This window comes from Gavialis gangeticus, unplaced genomic scaffold (genome assembly GCF_001723915.1).
Source record: "Gavialis gangeticus isolate Ggan-Ray unplaced genomic scaffold, GavGan_comp1, whole genome shotgun sequence".
Lineage (NCBI taxonomy): Eukaryota > Metazoa > Chordata > Crocodylia > Gavialidae > Gavialis > Gavialis gangeticus.
In genome coordinates, this window is record NW_017729000.1 from 47,306,987 (window position 1) to 47,326,050 (window position 19,064).

The 19,064-nt window shown below is 45.1% G+C and overlaps 1 protein-coding gene across 3 annotated transcripts in view; it reads left to right on the forward strand.

The window, feature by feature from the left end:
- The window catches only part of NRG2 (neuregulin 2), a 423,875-nt gene that overhangs the window by 36,856 nt on the left and 367,955 nt on the right, over positions 1-19,064 (forward strand). The gene's annotated exons all lie outside the window — the stretch shown is intronic.

Sequence of the window (19,064 nt, forward strand, 5' to 3'; positions counted from 1 at the left end):
GAGAAGTGGTGCTGGCTCCTACCCTGGGGGTCTTTAAGAGGAGGCTAGACAATCACCTTGCTGGGGTCATTTGACCCCAGTACTCTTTCCTGCCATGGCAAGGGGGGCAGACTTGATGATCTGCTCAGGTCCCTTCCGACCCTACTAACTATGAAACTATGAAACCAGGATGAAAAATACTGTTTTAAAAAAAGGAAAATATTATCCCAAGAGAATGAGAGTTTATGTGTATGGCTATTAAGCAACACGGGAGAGCTATGGATGAACTGGGATTCGTGCTTTTGGAGGCCAATGGAAAAGGCAGATAAAAGTGTGTGCATACTATCTTATTTTTCATAACTAGCAGTGTGTTGGACACCATGCTGGTTTTACCATTTCAGGTGCTTTGTTACAGGAGGGAGAGTTAAAAAATAAATTTTTTCTCCACAACCCAAAACATTTTAAAGGTAGAAAATCAACAACCCAAGCCTCAAACTTAAATTCCCTTTCCTCCACTCTTCCCTGCCAAGAGTCATTGGCTCTGAATGGCCAGGTGCTAGACAAAGTTAAGGATATACTATGCCCATTTCCAATCTCATTCCAGTTTGAGGCTGTTGTATCGTAATTGATTAGAGGAGATACAGCTGATGTTCAGTGGTGCAAGTAGGAACAGGTCCAGCCCTGTTATCTAGTGTATCCAGTTCCTCTTACATATCCTGGATACTAGCAAGCAGCATAACCTTCAGCCTGTTAGCCAGTTATTTGGGCTCATACATTGCCTTTCCTATTTGGGTGCATAGATCAAGAGCTGTATGTGTGCCTTAGTTTGAATCTTACTCTGAGAGTTGAAGAAGGAATTGGGCTCTATTTAATCTAGAGAAGAGGCAGCTGAGGGAATACATAGTAATAGGCTTTACATTTGTAAAAGGTTACAGCAAAGAGGAAGGTGGTAAATTTTATCACGTTTGCTGTGAGTAGGATGTGAGGTAAAGGACTTAAATTGCAGCAAGGGAGTTTAGCCTTAAATGTTAGGAAAAGATTTCTAACTGTAAGGATAGGTAGACACCAGACTAGGTTACCTAGGGAGATTGTGGAATTGCCATGACTGGAGGGGATTGACTAGAAAAGAGGTACTCAGCGTTTTGGCCCTGTGGTCCAGATGAAGGGTGTGGGACCAGTCCATGGGCTGGATTGAACCCTGCACACTGGGATTGGGCACCATGGCCCAGTACTGCCCATGTGCTCTGAGATTAAGCTCTGGGGGCCCTATGCTGCCTCTGCCTGGGCCCAATGCCACCCTGCACCCTTCCTAGCATGGAGGGCCATGGCTTGTGGGGCTCTTCGTGGACTTGTGGAGAACCCCGCAAGGTGGATGACGTGGTGCTTGGGGGCCAGATCCAGCCTCCAACTGAGAGGACCCCCTCAGTTTCCTTCTTCCTTTTTTCTACAGTCCTGTGATGATTTGTATAAGTGTTGCAAGAGTACTACCCAACAGAGAGTAAGGATTCTATCCCAGGAATTTGCCAAGTCAGTCATTATGTATGTGTCTGAAATGCGAGGGGGCAGGAAAGGAGGGGGCATGTGGCTTTAGCAAGGAATTAGCTTACCTAAAGTAGCTGTGGAGCCATTCTTTTCACAATTAGGACTTGTCAGCCTTATGGAGCTGCTGCCACTATAGTTGTGCTAGCGGTACCCCACAATAGAGACAAGATGCATGCCTGCAGAAAGATTTTTTTTGCCTGTATAGTTACACCACCTCCCCAAATGATAGAAGCTAAGCTGGCGGATAGAAGCTAAGCTGGCGGAAGCCTTCAGTCAACAGAGCTGCATCCAAACTGGGAGTTTGCCAGCATAGCCACATGATTGTGGGGGGTGCTACTTATATAGATTCAGAAGCTATTGTGAGTGCTACTGTTTTGAAGACTTTCCTTTCCATTGACACCTTCTTACCATGCAGAAGTATACAGATTTTACTCTGAGGCTATAGAAAGGACCTTTTGGGTCTCTTGCTTCTTCCCTTTCTGGTGCTCCCAGATCTTCCCTTTCTGGTGCTCCCAGATCACACTAACTCAGTAAGTCAAGAGATGACTTGGTGCTTCCCAGCTGTGCAAACTCTCCTTTGGATCATCAAATCCAGCTGTGTTTTTTGGCCAGGTGTGTCATCACTGAAAAGATAGCTGATGATGGATGCACCTGAATAGAACCCATAGATGAAAGCAGCATGAACTCTGTAAGGCCAAAAAGAAGCAAAAAGTCAGCAGACCTGAGTGCACATGGGAAATAGAACTGTGTGGTAATGAGGTGCTGTTTTACCTCTCTCATTATATCAGTACTATACACGAGTGATTTGAAGGGCAAGCTGAACTTCCTAGCTTGATATACACACAATAACAGACATTCCTTCCTATATCATATACTCTTCCTTTGGGTGGGTGGATCTGGGAAAACGAACTGTGAAATTTCTACTTGCTACAGGCATTTGTGGCATGAAGACAATGCACTTATATTTTGTGTAGTGTTTTTCTTGTAAACTGCATCCAGACCTGATATGTAGGATTAAATAATAGCAAAGGGTGAAAAATCAAGAGGGAGGGGTGCAGAGATATTTATAGTGATGGCATCTGAAATGAGATGGAGAGTTGATAAGGCACAAAGAAATAAAACCACATGCTTGGAGGTTTACAAGAGCCTGCAAAGCCATACAAAAAACAGCCAATGCCAAAGACAGTTCAGCAAATGCAAGAGGGAAAAACCATACTCCAATAGAGGTGTGATGCAGGCAGGTGCCTTCCCACTGAAGTGCAGAGGTCTTACACTCCAAGGGCTGCTTCTTATGCCTCCAAACAACCTGGATTGCCTCCTCAAAGATGTAGAGGCATATTGGAGTGTACAACTTGGCATATTATTACGTTAACTACAAAGATAAAGTCCCATGTCCCCCTCCCCTTCCCCCCCCACCATTTGACAGCAAATAGGTGGCAGGAAAGAGGATAAATTTGATGGCAAGGGAGTTAGGGGCAGGAAAAAGAGGCTGTGTTCAAGCTTCTGTACAAATCAAAGGAAAACATCCCAGAGAGTTCAGCATTGCTGCATCAAGCCCAGAAGGAGCAAAGGCCGCTGTTTCAGAAAGATACAAACCCAACAGAAAGCAAATCCTCCCTGCTTATGAATGGTATGTTTCAAGGGTAATTAACTGATACGTTTTTACTCTGTAATGCACAGAATCATAGAAAATTAGGGTTGGAAGGCACCTCAGGAGGGCCTCTAGTCCACCCCCTGCTGAAAGCAGGACCATCCCCAACTAGATCATCGCAGCCAAGGGTCTGTGTAGCTGGAACTTAAAAACCTCCAAGGATAGAGATTCCACAATTTCTCTGGGTAACGTGTTCCAGTGCTTTACTACCCTCCTTGCGAGGAGGTTTTTCTGAACATCTAACTGAAACATACCTTGCTGCAACCTGAGACCATTGCTCCTTGTTCTGTCATCTGCCACTGCTGAGAACAGTCTAGCTCCATTCTCTTTGGAGGAACCACTCTTCATGTAGTTGAAGGCTGCCATTTAATCCCCCTTCAGCCTTCTCTTTTCCAGACTAAATAAGACTAGTTCCTTCAGCCTCTCCTCAGAAGTCATGTGCCCCCATCCCCTGACCATTTTTGTTGCCCTCTGCTAGACTCTCCAGTTTGTCCACCTCTTTTCTGTAGTGGGGGCCCAAAACTGGACCCAGTATTCCAGATGTGACCTCCTGAACAGTGCCAACCTTCCTCAATCTGCTGGCAACACTCTCAGCACACTGTCTGCTCCTATTCAGCTAATTGTCCACTGTAGCCCCCAGGTCTTTTTCTGCAGAGGTGCTACTTAGACAGGCAGTCCCCAGCCTGTAACAATACTCAGTTACTTATAGATGGTGACTCTGGGGGATGCCAGATAGAACCAGGTCTGTGACAAAATCAAGAATAATACTTAACTTTACTAGAAAGTGTTGGACTGAGACTCCTGGAGAGTGAGGAGCCCCTTGATGCATCCTCAGAACAGGTCAGCTTCCCAACACAGCCCAATGCAATTGAAACTCAGCAAGTTTCAGGTTGGAAGGTGGAATTCACCTGTGTGAAATGTATTTGAGTCTCTTGAATCCTTAGTCTGATTTGCAAGTGACACCTTTTTTCTGCGTGTGTGATAGATATACACATGGGAACTGAAGGTATTAAGGTTACTGACAAAATAGTGACAATCCACCAAACACAGATACACTGTTTCCAGAAACCCAATGTGCTTTGACTGTGCTAAGTAAAATCATTATGACTACCACCAGAGGGCACTCATAACACTAAGTGCACGGCACTACCTTGTGTAGAGCAAAATGGATTTTTTCAAGAGGCAGTTTGCTGGGTAAAGGTTGTTTTTTATAGTGAACTGTGTGACAGTTTGTAAGTCTTTAAGGCAGAATAAACTTTTGCACTGCTGAACACTTGCAAAACATAGGAGGTCCATATGCAGTACACAGGGTGTAATGATATGCGTATGTTTCATTTTGAGTATTGCCTTATTCATCCTGGGTTTAAATAATTCTGAAGCTTACAGACAGGATCCTGTATATAGCTATCTGATCCCATCTGATCCCTCTGAAAAAATGATTTCAGCAGAAACCCAGATGGGGAGTTTTATGCAGATTTCCCCTTGGAGAGATAAAAAGAGAATTCATGCTGTCATCCCATTTCCCAACTGAAACTGCTAATGCTGGAGCCCTCAAGTCCAAGGTCATGGTCAATTTTCATCCTTCTTTAAATAAGCATGAGGTGCCTGAGCTGCCTAATGCTCCTACTGGCATAAATCAGCACAGTTAAGTTGGGATAACATAGGTTCAAGTAAGGTGAGAATCAGGTCCATGGTTTGATTTTTGTATAGCAAACTGGATATGCACCATTAACTGATGGTCAGTATCACCTCATTTCTCTCCTTGCATGTGCAAGATCTGGAAGTCCAGCTGAGCTGGCAGAGATAAAGTAAATACAGGTTGGCTTGTTACCCTACACCCTTTAGTGGCTTTAGAGTTTTGCTAATAATCAATGTGTCTGCACTGTTGAAGGGAGCAGCATGGCCTAGCTATCATGATACTGTTTTCTAAGCCTTGCCACTCAGTTGCTGCATGACCTTGAGCAAACCATTTAATGCTGTTTTATGCCTCAATTCCCCTATCTGCAAATTGGGATAATAATAGTGATGTGACAGCTGTGCTGCTTGCCTGTGACACTAATGCCTGTCAATGGACTCTACTCCGTGGACAGAAGGTGCTGTGCAAGTGCTCAGAATGATTATTATGTTGTTAAAGTAGGCCTTGCCACTTATGTTTCTGGCTTACAGAATTGTAAATAAATACCGTTTAAGGTGATATTTGAAAATCATAATCACTTTTTATTTCCCTGCCAAGACTTTAGTTTGGGGTTCTGTGTTTTCAGCAGTAATCATTGGCAACCTAAGTACTGTCCAAGTTAAGGAACACAGCGTTTTGCCTTGTAGCCATTGAGGCCTGTACGGCAGAGGAAATGCAGAACATGACCTCAGATGTCCAAGTCTTGCAGTGTCCTTCAGCAGTGGCAGCCATGTGCTCTGGGTTGATCTGGTAGCCTTGGTATGGGCGTTTTCTCCTCCTCCGAGGATGGGTTATAAATTCCTGGGTTGCTGCCTTGCTTTGTGGCTATGCTGGGAAAGCTTTATGAGCAGGAAGGGTTTTGAGCAAGATGTTTGCTGAAGAGACCTGCTTTTTCTTTTCAATACCCCTGATATTTTTAATAGCCCAGCAGGATAACTAGAGTGGGATGAGAGGAGCATCAGCCCTGGGCGCTGACTCAAAGGGGGCACTGTTATTCCCTCTTTGTGCCCCCCCCCCAGGAGTCTTTTCCATGGCAGGGGCAGCCCCCACCCAGGCTTTGCCATGGGAGGCACAGCTCTGTGCCCAGAAGGTTATACAGGGGGAGGGGGGAGGGACTAAGGTGGGGCAGGGGGAGGGAACAGAGCATCAGGAGTGGCCCTGGGGAGTTTGTGCTGGCTGGGCTGCAGCACCAGTATACCAAGCTCATCCCTCAGCTACAGCAGCCAAGCTCTTGCTGCTACCGTAGGGTCAATAGTACCTGCCACCAGAACATAGAGAGCAGGGGCAGGTAAGATTCTACTCCCCTTCCCCCACTTCCCTCTCTAGCAGTCAGCATAATTCCCACCCCACACCTCTGTCTTGGGCACTGAAATATTTTGCTATGCCTCTGCCAAGGCCATTGTGCACTGAGGGCAGAATTCAGTTTCCTTTTATGTGCCCAAATAGCAGGTTTCCAGCTGTGCGAGTGGTGTTTTTGGCACTTAGACACAGTTAATGATTCTGTTATTCATACAGTTTGAATGTGTAGGCATCCATGCGACTGCTCAGCATGTGCAGTGAGCTGCGTGCTGGCCAGGCAGGTGTGTGGTTCTGTACATGTGCACCTGAGGACAAGTCCTGAAATACAATAAAGAGGATGGTTCACTTTTGTTAACTTCAGTAGGCTAATGGAAAGACATTCACCCAGGGTTGTAGGAAACCCATATACTAGACCCCACTCACCCAGGGTGGATTTGAACTGCATCTCTCTAACATTTCAGTACAGTACTGTGACCAGTGCACTGCAGGTTAGGGCAGTGATTCTAACCTATGGTACCACAGCACCCAGCGTTGCTGTGAGATCCTTTTAAGAGGGTTTCACTGCCACTGCTACTAGGGACAGAGACGGAAGTGCAGCTCCTCGCTGTAACTCATGGAGCTTCGCAGGAAGTGCCATGAGTTACAGCTACCTGTGGGATCCAACAGAAGTTTGCTGTTGGGTCCCGGGGGTTGGGAAATGAGCTGCAGTTTAGAGCAGCTGTGTTTTTGCAGTTGCTCTCCCCTAGCAATGTGCCCCCCGCGTCCCAACCCCAGCACTGTTTTCAGAATGGGTGGGGGAAGGGAGTAGAGGGAGCTTGTTCTGGGGGTTTCCCAGCTGGTGCTGGAGAGTGGTTCGGGGGGTTCCAATCCACCCACTCCACCTCTCCCACCCTCCAGCTCCAGCTGTGCAACCCCCCAGAACGAACTCCCTCCGCTTCCTTCCCCCCTCCCATTCCAAACATAGCATGTAGAGCAGGGCTCAGCTGCATCAGTCAAGCATTGCTCCTGGTTGCACTAACAGATGTTAATGAAGGTACTCAGATTTGGAGTGCCTTCATCTAAACACTTATATAATGAGGGTTCAGATTTTTGTGGAACCGGGCATTTTTAAAGCACTCTGCAACTATGCACTTCTGTCAGTGCACAGCTGTAGAGCACTTTCAGTGGCTGATTGCATGACAAATCAACATGTCTGTCAGTGCCTCAGATGAAAGTGCCCTGCCTTGTGTCTGTTTCCAGGAGACACTGTGAGATCACACTAGGAAATGGCTGTGGCAGGACGGGGTGCTTGCCCCTCTGAGCTCTGTCTGATGGGGGGGGCTGCCATGAGGCTGCTGCTGCTATGCCGTCTGAGAGCCCAGGCTGGTAACTCACTGCTGCAGACAGGATACAGGAAGTGCCACCCTTGACCCTACCACTTCCTGCATGCAGCAGTGCCCCCTGGGCTTTGTACATTGAGGTAAAGGCAGGGGGGGCATGTCTCCCTTCCACAGGCAAAAGGGGGGGGGCCTCTGCCTGTATCCACAGGGGGTTCCACTAAATTCAGAAAAGTTTTGGAGGGGACCTTGAATCTAAAAAGGTTGAGAATCACTGGGTTAGGCATAACCCAGTTCCTTTAGCTGACTTTTTGAAGATGAGCCACCACGACTTGAATCTACTAGTCACTGGAAGGGGATCACTGTGGACATTTCTGCCACATTGGGAGCAAGGATGCAAGCCACCCAGGGTCTGCTCTCTTACAGTGCAGCAAACATCTCACTGAGCTATAGACTTTCTAGCTTGCTTTCTTCCTTGTTGGTCCCACATATCTCCCTTTCTTGGCTGCCCAGAGGGCTACTGGCCTAGCCAGTAGGCTGTTGGGCTAAAGCATGAAAACGTCTTGAACTTCCTTCTCTTCCTACCTGCCCACCCCCTTCCATCAGGGGGTTTTGCTGAGTAGAATTTTGTGACTTGCATATGTGTATGTGTAGCTTCATCTCTGCCCAGACAGTATGCCCTACTGCTCATGCTCAGTAGCTTTCTAGACAACAGCACATCCACGCTGTATAGGTAATAGGATCACATACTATGCGTAAGTGCCCAAAATATCACTTACATGGCTGAAAAATTGCCTTTGCGAACGTAAAGTGAAGCAGGTTTCTGTCTGAGTCTTCGTATTGTTAAACAACTAGTACTTGGGATCAGGTCCCCATCTGCATGACTGGTTTCACAATAGATTGGGCTCTATCACGTGATTGCACATTTGCACACCCCCTGGTGTTGTGACTGGGAGTTCCAAATAAGTTTTTGTTAATGGAGATGAAATAGAAAGCCATAGCTTCACATGTAGGGTCATTTTGTCACACTGTACACTTATTAGAGGGATCTAAAAGGCATCGCAAGAACCAAACAGGGACGGACAAAGGACATTTTCCAGCCTTACAGTCTATGAATCTATGAACCTCCTGTGAGTATCCTTTTAAAGGAGTTCACTTCCCCCTCCCTCCCCTGGTGCCCGCTTTGCTTTTCAGAAGTCACAGGCCTCTTCCATCTTAAGCAATTTTCTCTGGTGTGGTGTTTAGACTGTCAGGAGAGACTTAGGAGTAGCACTAGCAATTTACTTTTCTCCATTAAAAAATGGAAAGCTGCTTAATGTAGGTAATAAAGTCCTTGGTGCTCCAGACCCTTGGGTCTGTTAACTGCCAAGTTAAATCCAATCTGAAAAAGAAGAGAGTGAAGCACTCTTGAGCTTCTAATTCTGACTAAAAGAGGCCACATACTCCAAGTCATCTCACTCAAGGATTTATTAAGTGGATTGAGCCAGAAGGCTATCTAGGTCCTTTCCACAGACCTGGGCAGTGCATGCACAGCTGATTACAAAACTGTCTTAACCCCTTCAGAATGGGCTGATAAAAGGTGGTAACAATTGCTCCATTATGTTGCCTGCAGATGTATAAGGTTGTGCTGTGTGGGGGTCAGAAGCGGCTATTTGGGTTCTGTGCTCTGCTCTGTGACTGACTTCCTGCATATCAAATCAGTGCATCTCTGCCTCAAGGTTTTCATCTGTAAAATGAAAACAACAATAATGCCTTTACAGGTGCAGTTAATGTTTACATGGTATTTTGCTAGAAGGTAGTATCCCAGTGCAGAACATCACTAGTATAATGTGTTTGCAGTGATTCCCATGTAGAATTTCTTTGGTTTCTTATCTATGTTATATAATATAATATGAATAGTAGTGATTATTAGCCAGGGTGCTCTGGCTCTCAAGGGTGCTGTGAAATCTATTTAAGGGTGCTACAGGGGGCTGTGCAAACACCTACACATGATTCACAATATGAACTGAGGGATTTCAAATAGGATGCCATACTGTCAAAAACATCCTAACCTGTTGTCGTTTCTCTGAGTTCTCTGTAACAAAAGACTGTTGGTCTCTTTTTCCATAATCAAAACAGAAGTGAAAACTAACAAATGAGGGGTACCTTGAGTCTGAAAAGGTTGAGTTTATACATTCAATATATCTGGTGTATAGATTTGGAAAAACTAAGCTATGCACAAAGCCCTCAAAGCCATCATGCTTTTACCAGTACCCACACTAGAGGTTCAGCCCTTCTTACATCAAATGGTCATTGGTAATGTATAAAAAATCCTCAAAGCTTTTACTAAGCTGAAACTGTCACTAAAAATAATATTTTGTCACTGAAAATAGTGCCATGTTTTATGAGACAAAGTTAAGTCCAAGGCCTTGTTAGTCTTGTGAGAAGCTGAGGTAGCTGACACTGGCTGATGGTGACCAGGCTGGGTTGCGCACAGCCTTGGGTCACCTCACTCAGCTCCTCACAAGCCTTACAGATGTCCTGGGGAAGACCTGCCCTCCGAGTCACAGGCATGGATGGCCAAACTCAGCATGGTTTTAGCTAGTGTGTGGTATCCTGTAGCTAGGGGCCATAGGATGGATGCTGATCTATCCTGGTGAATAGTCCCGGTGCAGTGGGGTTTCTGTGCCAGGCACAGGTCTAGTTCTTGTTCTCTTCCCACAGAAACCTTTAACACAATCATTACATGGGGTCCAGAAGGAGGTCATCCCAGGCCCCAAAGGTTGCCCAGTGCTACATTCCTTTATAGGTATTATGGCAGTAGAAGAAATTCATTATGAGGCATTCCTTGGAGCAGTCTGAATATTGGGCTCACCTGACCCTTTCATTGGGAACTGCAAGGACTCTACACTGGAGAGCTTGATGGGGATGTACTGCCTGGACCATGCATGTTGTCATGTGACCAGTATACAGTACTATAAACAGTGCCCATGTGGTGGCATTGTTTAGCTTCCCCATATTAGCAGTTGGTGAGTTTGACTGGGATTTGTTTTTTCAGAGTGGAATAGAATTCCCTAAGCCTGATTTGGTGTGTGGCCATCAGCAAGTCCTTTCTTGTCTTTTCTGTGAGTCTCAGTTTCCCCATCTGTACAGCTAACCTACCTGGAGAACATAGTGAAACCATACTTATGTCCTTAAAGTAATTTGAAAATGGAAAGAACAAAAAGAAATGCTGTGGATTCTTATCTTCCTCCTTTCACATGTGCTACGTGCGTGTGTGTGTGTGTGTGATATTAATAGGGTTTTTATACTTCTTTCTCATTCTGCTCTCTGGGATGGCCTTGGGAGATACATACCCTGATTTTCAGAGAGTCCCCCAAGACAGGCAGGGTACCAAACAGTCTTGCTTTGACAGACTTCAGTATGATGCAAATAGCATGACAGAGGGTGCTATGATCTGAACAAGCAGGCAACCTTGAGGAATCAGTTTTATTTCATTTTACAGGGACAAAGCTTCTGAAGATAAGAAACTTCTAATCTGTTTTCAAAGGACAGTGTGGGTGGCTGCTTCAAGGGAATAGGGACCAATTGCTCATTTTTGCAGATAAGGATTGCAACCCCAGTACACACCTAAAAGAGAGTTGAAACTCACTCACTGACATGGGATCTGTCCTTCTTGACTTAGAATTTCTGTATGTTTCACTATGTATTGCATGGACTCAATAAATAGTGCACACCTAGGTGTGTTCACTAGTTAAGTAAGTGCATTTTAGTCTGGTGCATTGTTAGATAATTAATGATTACTTCTGATGATAACTTATATTTAGAAAGATCATTACTGTATTTTAATCTGCAGCTTCTGCAGGCTGTCAAACTGATTCAGAAGCAGTGTGGACTGTACTTGTTTCTGGGTGACAGGAGGGGAAGCTTGTCAAGCAGACATTTTCTGTTTTTTCCGGGGGCAAGATCAGTATAGAGCAGGGGTGGACAAAATACGACCCACGGGCTAGATCCAGCCTGCAAGGCCATTCTATCCGGCCCGCAGGGCCCCTAAAAATTTAGAAAATTAATATTTATCTGCCCTTGGTTCCCATAAAAAATGATAGGAACCAGGGGCTGTAGGACCCAGGGGAAGCCCTGTGGGCCCCTGCAACAGCAGGGCCTGCCCGACCCTGTCCCTCCAGCCGGAAGTCGCAGCAGGTGCTTCTGGCCTGGGACCACCTGGCTGCCTTGCGCTGGAAACTCAGGTAAAGTGGGGGGAAGGGCAGGAAAGGACCCCAGGCAGAGAAAGAGCCTGGGGAAAAGAGGCCTGGGGAAAAGCTGCCCTGGGAAAAGTGGCCCCTTCCCCGCTCCATGGCCGGTGCTTCCTGCTGCAGCTGCTCGCAGCCTGCGCAGGGCTGTCCTGAGCAGGCACAGGCAGTCCCATGCGGGCTGTGAGTGGATGCAGCGTGGGGCGCTGGGCATGGGGTAGCAGAGGGCCCCCCCCCCCCGTGCTCAGCACCAGCTTGTAAACTGCCCCCACTGCCAGCCTGGGCCCCGCGCTGGCTCCAGGTTAGCCCGTCAGGGTTGCGCTGCGGTAGCAACAGCTGCGGCCCTGCCACTTGCGCAGGGCATTGTTTGCCACCGCCGCCTCTCTGCTGCCCAGTGCGTGAGCTCCAGGTGGGCAGCAGCAGCAAACATTGCTTGGTTGGGCAAGTGGGGGGGGGCACTTTCCTTCATGCCAAGCAGCTGCTGCCACCATGCATAGCCCTGACAGGTCAGCCTGGAGCCACATGGGGCCCAGGCTGGCAGCGGGGGTGGGTTACCAGCTGGTGCTGAGCACGGGGAAAAGCGGCCCCTCACCCACCCTGTAGATGGTGCCCTGTGCTGCAGCCGCTCGCTGCCTGCCTGGGGCTGCCTGTGCCTTCTCAGGACAGCCCCATGCAGGTTGTGAGTGGCTGCAGCAGGGAGCACTGGCCACAGGGTGGGGGAAGGGCCACTTTTCCCCATGCTCAGCACCAGCTCCTTCCCTGCCGGGGAACAGGATAAGGGCTGCACGCAACATAAGCATCCAATTTACTCTTGAAGGTGTTCAGTGTAGGTGCTTGAATCACCTATGATGGCAGGCTGTTCCAGACCTTGGGGGCTTGGACAGTAAAGAAATTCTTCCTTATGTTCAGGCTGAAACGGTTTTGCAGTAGTTTATAACCGTTCGACCTTGTCATCCCTTGGGGCACTCTGGTGAACAAGCGTCCCCCCAGAAACTGGTGGTCACCCCTGATAAATTTACAGGTGGTCATCAGGTCACCCCGAGCCTGCACTTTTCCAAACTAAAGAGCCCCATGGCTTTCAGCCTGTCATCGTAAGGTCTGTTTTCCTGACCTCTGATCATGCGCGTGGTTCTTCTCTGGACTCTCTCAAGCTTCTCCACATCCTTTTTGAATTGTGGAGCCCAAAACTGGACGCAGTACTCCAGCTGCAGCCTCACCAAGGCTGAGTACAAGGGGAGAATGACGTCCTGGGATTTTCTTGAGAGGCATCTGTGGATGCAAGCCAGCATTTTGGTCACTTTACTAGGTGCAGCATCGCATTGCAGGCTTATGTTCATCTTGTGGTTAATGATGACCCCCAAGTCTCCTTTTTCTGTAGTGCTAGCCAGTGTAGCGCTGCCGAGCCTATAAGGATGCTGCAGGTTTTTCCTCCCAAGGTGGAGAACCTTGCATTTTTCAGTGTTGAACACCATCAGGTTCTTGTCTGCCCATTTGCTGAGCCTGTCCAGGTCAGCCTGGATCAGCCTCCTGTCTTTTGGTGTGGATGCCTTACCCCAAAGTTTGGTGTCATCAGCGAACTTGGTCAGTCCGCTTTTGACTCCAATGTCCACATCATTAATGAAGATGTTGAACAATATGGGTCCAAGGACAGATGCTTGGGGGACCCCACTGATCACAGGGCACCATGATGATTGACTTCCATCAATTACTACCCTCTGGGTCTGACCATGGAGTCAATTTCCCATCCAGCGGATCATGGTGGACCCAAGGCCACAATTGGCCAGTTTTGCCAAGAGGTGATCATGGGATACCAGACATGTTTCGACTTGTTTCGAGCTCAAAACAGCAATATTGAAATGAAACAGAGCTTCAAAACAGCCTCGAAATGAAATGAGGCAAGCTGAAATGTTTCAAAATTTTTGAAACGTTTAGAGTTTCAAATCTCAAGCTGGGTTTGCTTTTGGGGAAACAGAAACTAAAGTAAGGGGAGAGAGGGGGAAGGTGGGGGAAGGAGTGCTCTCATTATTGACTGTGTAGCTGGTTAATGACTGTCATCCTTTTGTAAGGTCCCTTCCGATCCCGGTGCTCTGGGGGAGGGGTGGAAAAACTGCATAAGAGGCAGCATTGTTTGAACTGCCCTGCTTTCTGCTTTGGTGTCAGTTGAGTGAGGGTGCACCTTATCATGCACACAGTGTCACTCACCCATGTCACAAATGTTACCTGTCAGCAGCTAGAGGTGCAGGGCCCCAGAACCCAGAACCCCTGCACCTATCTCCTTGACAGCTGGCAGGCTTCATGGCCTCAGCAGGGGCCAGCAGGCCTGCAGCTTTCACCCTACTGCACCTTAACACACACAGCATCACCCATGTCACGAGTTTTTCTTGTCTGCAGCCTGAGGTGCAGTTCCCCACAAACCCCTGCACCTATCTTCTTGAAACTTGGCAGGCTTCATGCCCTCAGAAGGGGGCTTCCATTTCTGCAAGTTTCACCCAAATCAGTTCAGAAAGGGCAAAGTTATAGGCTGTTTTGAGCTTCCCCATTATAGCCTATGGGAAAAATGGTGAAACAGTGTTGAAACAACAAAACTGTGTCAATGAAACAAAACTGAACAGCAGTTTCAAATCAAATCGAAATTCGAAACAAAACGCTGTTCCGTTGAAATGTCAAAATGCAAGTTGAAATGGAACGGTGCCATTTTGCACAGCCCTATCATGCAGGAAATGCTTGCTGAAAAGGTACTGTTTTAATGTCTTTCATTTGAGACTAATCTGTAGCTACGTAGTATCAACAGCAATAATTTGGATGAAGGCCTAGGAAATGGCTACAGAAATGCAAATTAAAGACTTTTAGGTAGAGATGTAAAATTTCCAGAAATTTTGAAGCCCTGGGAAAAAAAGACACGTTTTTTTTTCTGCGTTTTTATGGAAAAAAGAGATTTTGGGATAAATTGAAATATATGTAATACTTATTGTCTTAGCACCCTTTATGGATCTAAATGCACTTTGCTACTTTAAGAACATAAAATGTATTATGTATAACTTGGTTTGCTCATAAAATTATCATGTTTAGTATATTTATTAAATTAAAAAGTATAGTTTATTCAGAGAATAATTACACATTTAGTAATAAAATATTTTAAATTTTTGTTACAAATGGAGCTACACGCTGCTGAACTCTAAGGAACCTAGCATCTCTTAGTTTTTGCCAGTTTATGAGAAACGGGCAAAAATTAAAGTTGAAACTAGAAGAAACCATCAACAGTATAGTAAAACAAAGGAAGTTATTATGTATTCTGGGCTTAGTCTCCTCCACAGTGTCAAGCAGACATAGAAACCACTCATTTTTAGAAAAAGAGCTGAGAAAAAAAGGATAAACCCCCCCAAGACTCATTGAATTCAAATTTTGCTATATGAACTTTTGCCTAATCAGTTTCATTTTCTGAGCTATAACTATCAGCAGTTTCTGCTGCTTCTGATTCTTCTGATCCTTCATTTTTTACCATCTTCATGGGCTTTTGAAAACTGAAGGTTTGCCCAGATTCAGAGAAGTTTCTCCACTCTTTTACATGTCAGTTTATTTCTTAATTAGAAGCGAGTATTTCCAAACATAGACCAGTTTCTTTCACATGCTGCAGAAGATGGTGGAATCTTAAGCGGGCGAGAAGCAAGAGGCATCAGAGGCTGTGTTGTGCAAAGGCTTTGCCTCCATGTTGCAGTCCCAGACTGCATTCTTGGACCAAATACCTGAAGATGTTCTATATTCTGTAACATTTGAAAGTACCTTTTCAGCATCAAGTCCTAAGTGTGTTGCTTGTTTTGTAATCCAGTCAAATGCAGTAGCAGTGCTATCATCACTAACATTCTGCCTTTGAATCTTGAATCCAAGAGATTTGCAGCAGCATGAATTGGTTGGCAACAAAATTCTTCCCATCTGTTAATAAAGTCTTTCACTTTTCTTTCTTCTGTACTTGTAACTGGAGATACACTTAGATACTTAAAAACAGTTGATTTTATCTAGGCTATTTGGTAAGAAACGTCTGACAAAAGTGCACGGTCTGATGCAGATACAATGATTGCTGAAGGAATTGGCTTTAGAATTTTCAGGGAGTTCTGCAACTGCATCCAGAAGACATCCTCATCAAGTATAGTGTTCCGTACACTTCTGGGTACTTTAAGATCCTCAGTTATTACCGTTTCTTGAAGAGCTTCTTTGTTTTCTAGTAAACTTTCAAATGAGATCACCACTCCACCCAAAGTAGCTTTACTACAGAGTTTGTGTCACTATATGATTCTTTGGATTCTTTTCTTCCTGCTTCTTCTTAAAGACTGCAGCTACAATATGAGTAGCTTTTGCATGTTTTGTAACTTCTTTTGCTCTTCTATAAATGTTTTGCAGAGTGTCCAACTTCATGATGTCATTAAGAAGCAAGTGTAGCCCATGGGATGCACATCCTATTGCAGTAATACGTGGATATTTATCCATTATGATCTCCCATGCTGCTTTCATGTTACTTGTATTGTCAGTCAGCAAAGCAAATACTTTACCACTCCCAATCTTCTGTAGGACTTCACATATTTTACTGCTGATATACTCTATAGTATTCCTGTTCTCTCCTGTTGCAAAGCTTCTATAAAAAATCGGTTGAGGTGTTATAATCACAAAGTTTATGATTTCTTTTCCCTGCACACTTGTCCATCCATCTGTAAGTACTGCAAGACACAGTGCTTCGTTGATTTTTCCTTGCACAGATTGGAATTCAATTAGGAATCACATAGGTTATGCAAATATACTAATGCCGCTAAAATATAGATTAATATACTGAATTCAGAGAAACTTATACTTCTTTATTGAAAGTTAAGAATTTACTTTCTTTCAGCTCCTTTGTCCTGCTTCTGTATTTCAGTGGATCTCAAGATCACAGGACCAGGAGGAGGCAGGTTCCTTCCAACTCAGAAACCTTTAGACTTGCTCTGTCTCCTCTCCTGAGGCTTTTGAGCAAGCAGGGCAATACACTCCTTGTTTCTAATTTCTACAGGAATGAATAGATGCTGCTGCCAGCATCCACTCCCAGTCCTTTGAGGCCTAGTCAGGAGGACAGGGGCAGATCCACCAACCTCTAGATCAAAAGTCAACAATAGAGGAAATCCACAAGCAAAGGCGGCACTGAATGGCAGTGCTTTGGGGCAGGGGGCAGAAATGTATCTTGCTCTTGCATTTGAGAGTTGTACTGTACTGCTTGTCCTTGGTGTACAGGAATTGATCTGATACTGTTGATAGTCTTACATAAATGTCTTCCTATTACATAGTTATTAGAAAACATATTTGGGGAGTAAAGGGTAGCAGTATATGAACACCTTGTCTTAAACATTTTATTCAGCATTCTAGAAGAAAACATTTTAAAAGAAGTTTTTTTAATTTTTCCAAAAATTTTCAATTTTTCCAATTTTTTGGAAAAAAACCAAAAATGTCCTTGGAAAAAAATGGAAAAAAAACCTTTTCCCCTCAAATGTTTATGGGTTTTTTTCTGGGCCTTCACATCTCTACTTTTAGGTGACCCACACTGGTGCAATAAATGAATGAAGTAGAAGTCATTGTCTGTATGTACTTGTACAATATTGGACCAGCCATTTCCTGAAGACTGGTTAGAAAAGGTTGTGATCTTCAGCTGATTTTTCACAAACATGTTAAGAAACTTAACGTGCAGAAATGATTTGTGTAGACAAAGTTCCCCTGAGTTTTGATGTCCCAATGGCAAGAACAGTTGTTTAAACAGGTACAGAAAGCATTATCAGTTCTACTGAAGGTTAGGAAACTCACTTCCCAATTGTGTGCTGTTGCTCTTGCTAGTGAAAAAAAAAGTCAAATCCATGTTTGTCAAAGTCAAATCCATTTTGTTTTCAAAAGCAAAATGATGCCTCATGAAACTGCCAAAAGATGTTTGCATGTCAACTACTGAAGGAGGATGGGTGAGTGATGAAATGGCAATCATGTTGATTGAAAATTGTTGGTGGAAGTGCCTGAGATAATTTTTTAAATCCATGCAGCTGCCTTTTTTGGAGTCTACATGCACTTGCATCCAAGATGGCACCAAGGAAAAAAAATAGAATTGGTACTAAACCATTTATTATTCCAGGAAACTTGACAGAATTCCTACAGTCACTTAATACAGCCATTCATTGTGGTTCTAAAACTGTTGTCCACCAGAAATGAGAGGAATGCAGGAGGGGTGTATGTATAAAAAAGGGATGGGGGAGAAATATAACGTACAGCTTTTGTAGACATCTGCACCTGTGTTCACAGTACCTGGAAGACTGTCAAGGAAAACTGTATGAAAAAAAGTTTCTAATGTAGTATGTGTGCTAAACTCATCTCAGAAGCTGCTGAAAACCTAAATCCAGCCACAAATGCTAACTGTGAATCAGACAAATGATGAAAGCATTGCAGCTCTTAATGCAAGTTGCTGTGTAGGTTTTGTAGTGACAGTAAAGACTCTGACTTTGATGGGCAAGAGTGAAATTTCGGGTTATACTGTTTTTAGAAGGCTGTATTCTTTTGTATCTATTTGTTAGGTAGATAAATTATAACTTTTTGCAGGTTATCTAAGAATATGGGTTAGCTGAACATTTATTTACATAGAATGGTACTTTTAAAGGGGTGTGGATTAATTCAGAAGTGGATTGTACATGTGAAAACGTGGTAGTAATTACACATTTGAATCTGAGGTGACTTAAATGCCAACAGGTGATAATAAAATGCCATTTTTTCTTGCATACAACACATCTCCAAATAAAACATGCACCTTGGTTTTGGAAGGCAGAATGTGGAAAATGTGTAAATAGAGTGTTATTTCTGCATCACGAGCCTCATTAGGATACTACCAGCAGTTCACTTGTTGCTTTGGGCACAACCTAAATTGCTCGACTAATAGCTAGAGCTGTGGAGGATTAACACAGGACTCTGCCCCTTCAGCTTGCTGAGACAGATGCAAATAGCAGCCATCTTGGCAGCTGCATAGCATGCACAGGGCCCTGATAGACATGTAGCTCCCCGCTGCAACTCGCTTCACGGGAAGACATTAGCTCTTAGGTCTGGGGAGTTGAGCTCCAGTTTGGAGCGTGTGTGCAGCCTCTCTGCCCTAGCCCTGCCTCTCCCCCCACCCCCAGCACTCACTCTGTTTTTAGGATGGGAGGTGGGAGAAGGGGGGGACGGAGCTCAAGCTGGGGTTTGTCCAGCCTGCACTGGGGGTGGGGGGAGAGGGGGAGGCAGGTGGATTGGAGTCCCTCTCCTTGGGGAGGCTGCAATCCACATGCCCCACCCTCCAGAACAGGCTGGAAAAACTCAGCCCGAGCTCCTACCCTTCCCTCCTCCCGCTC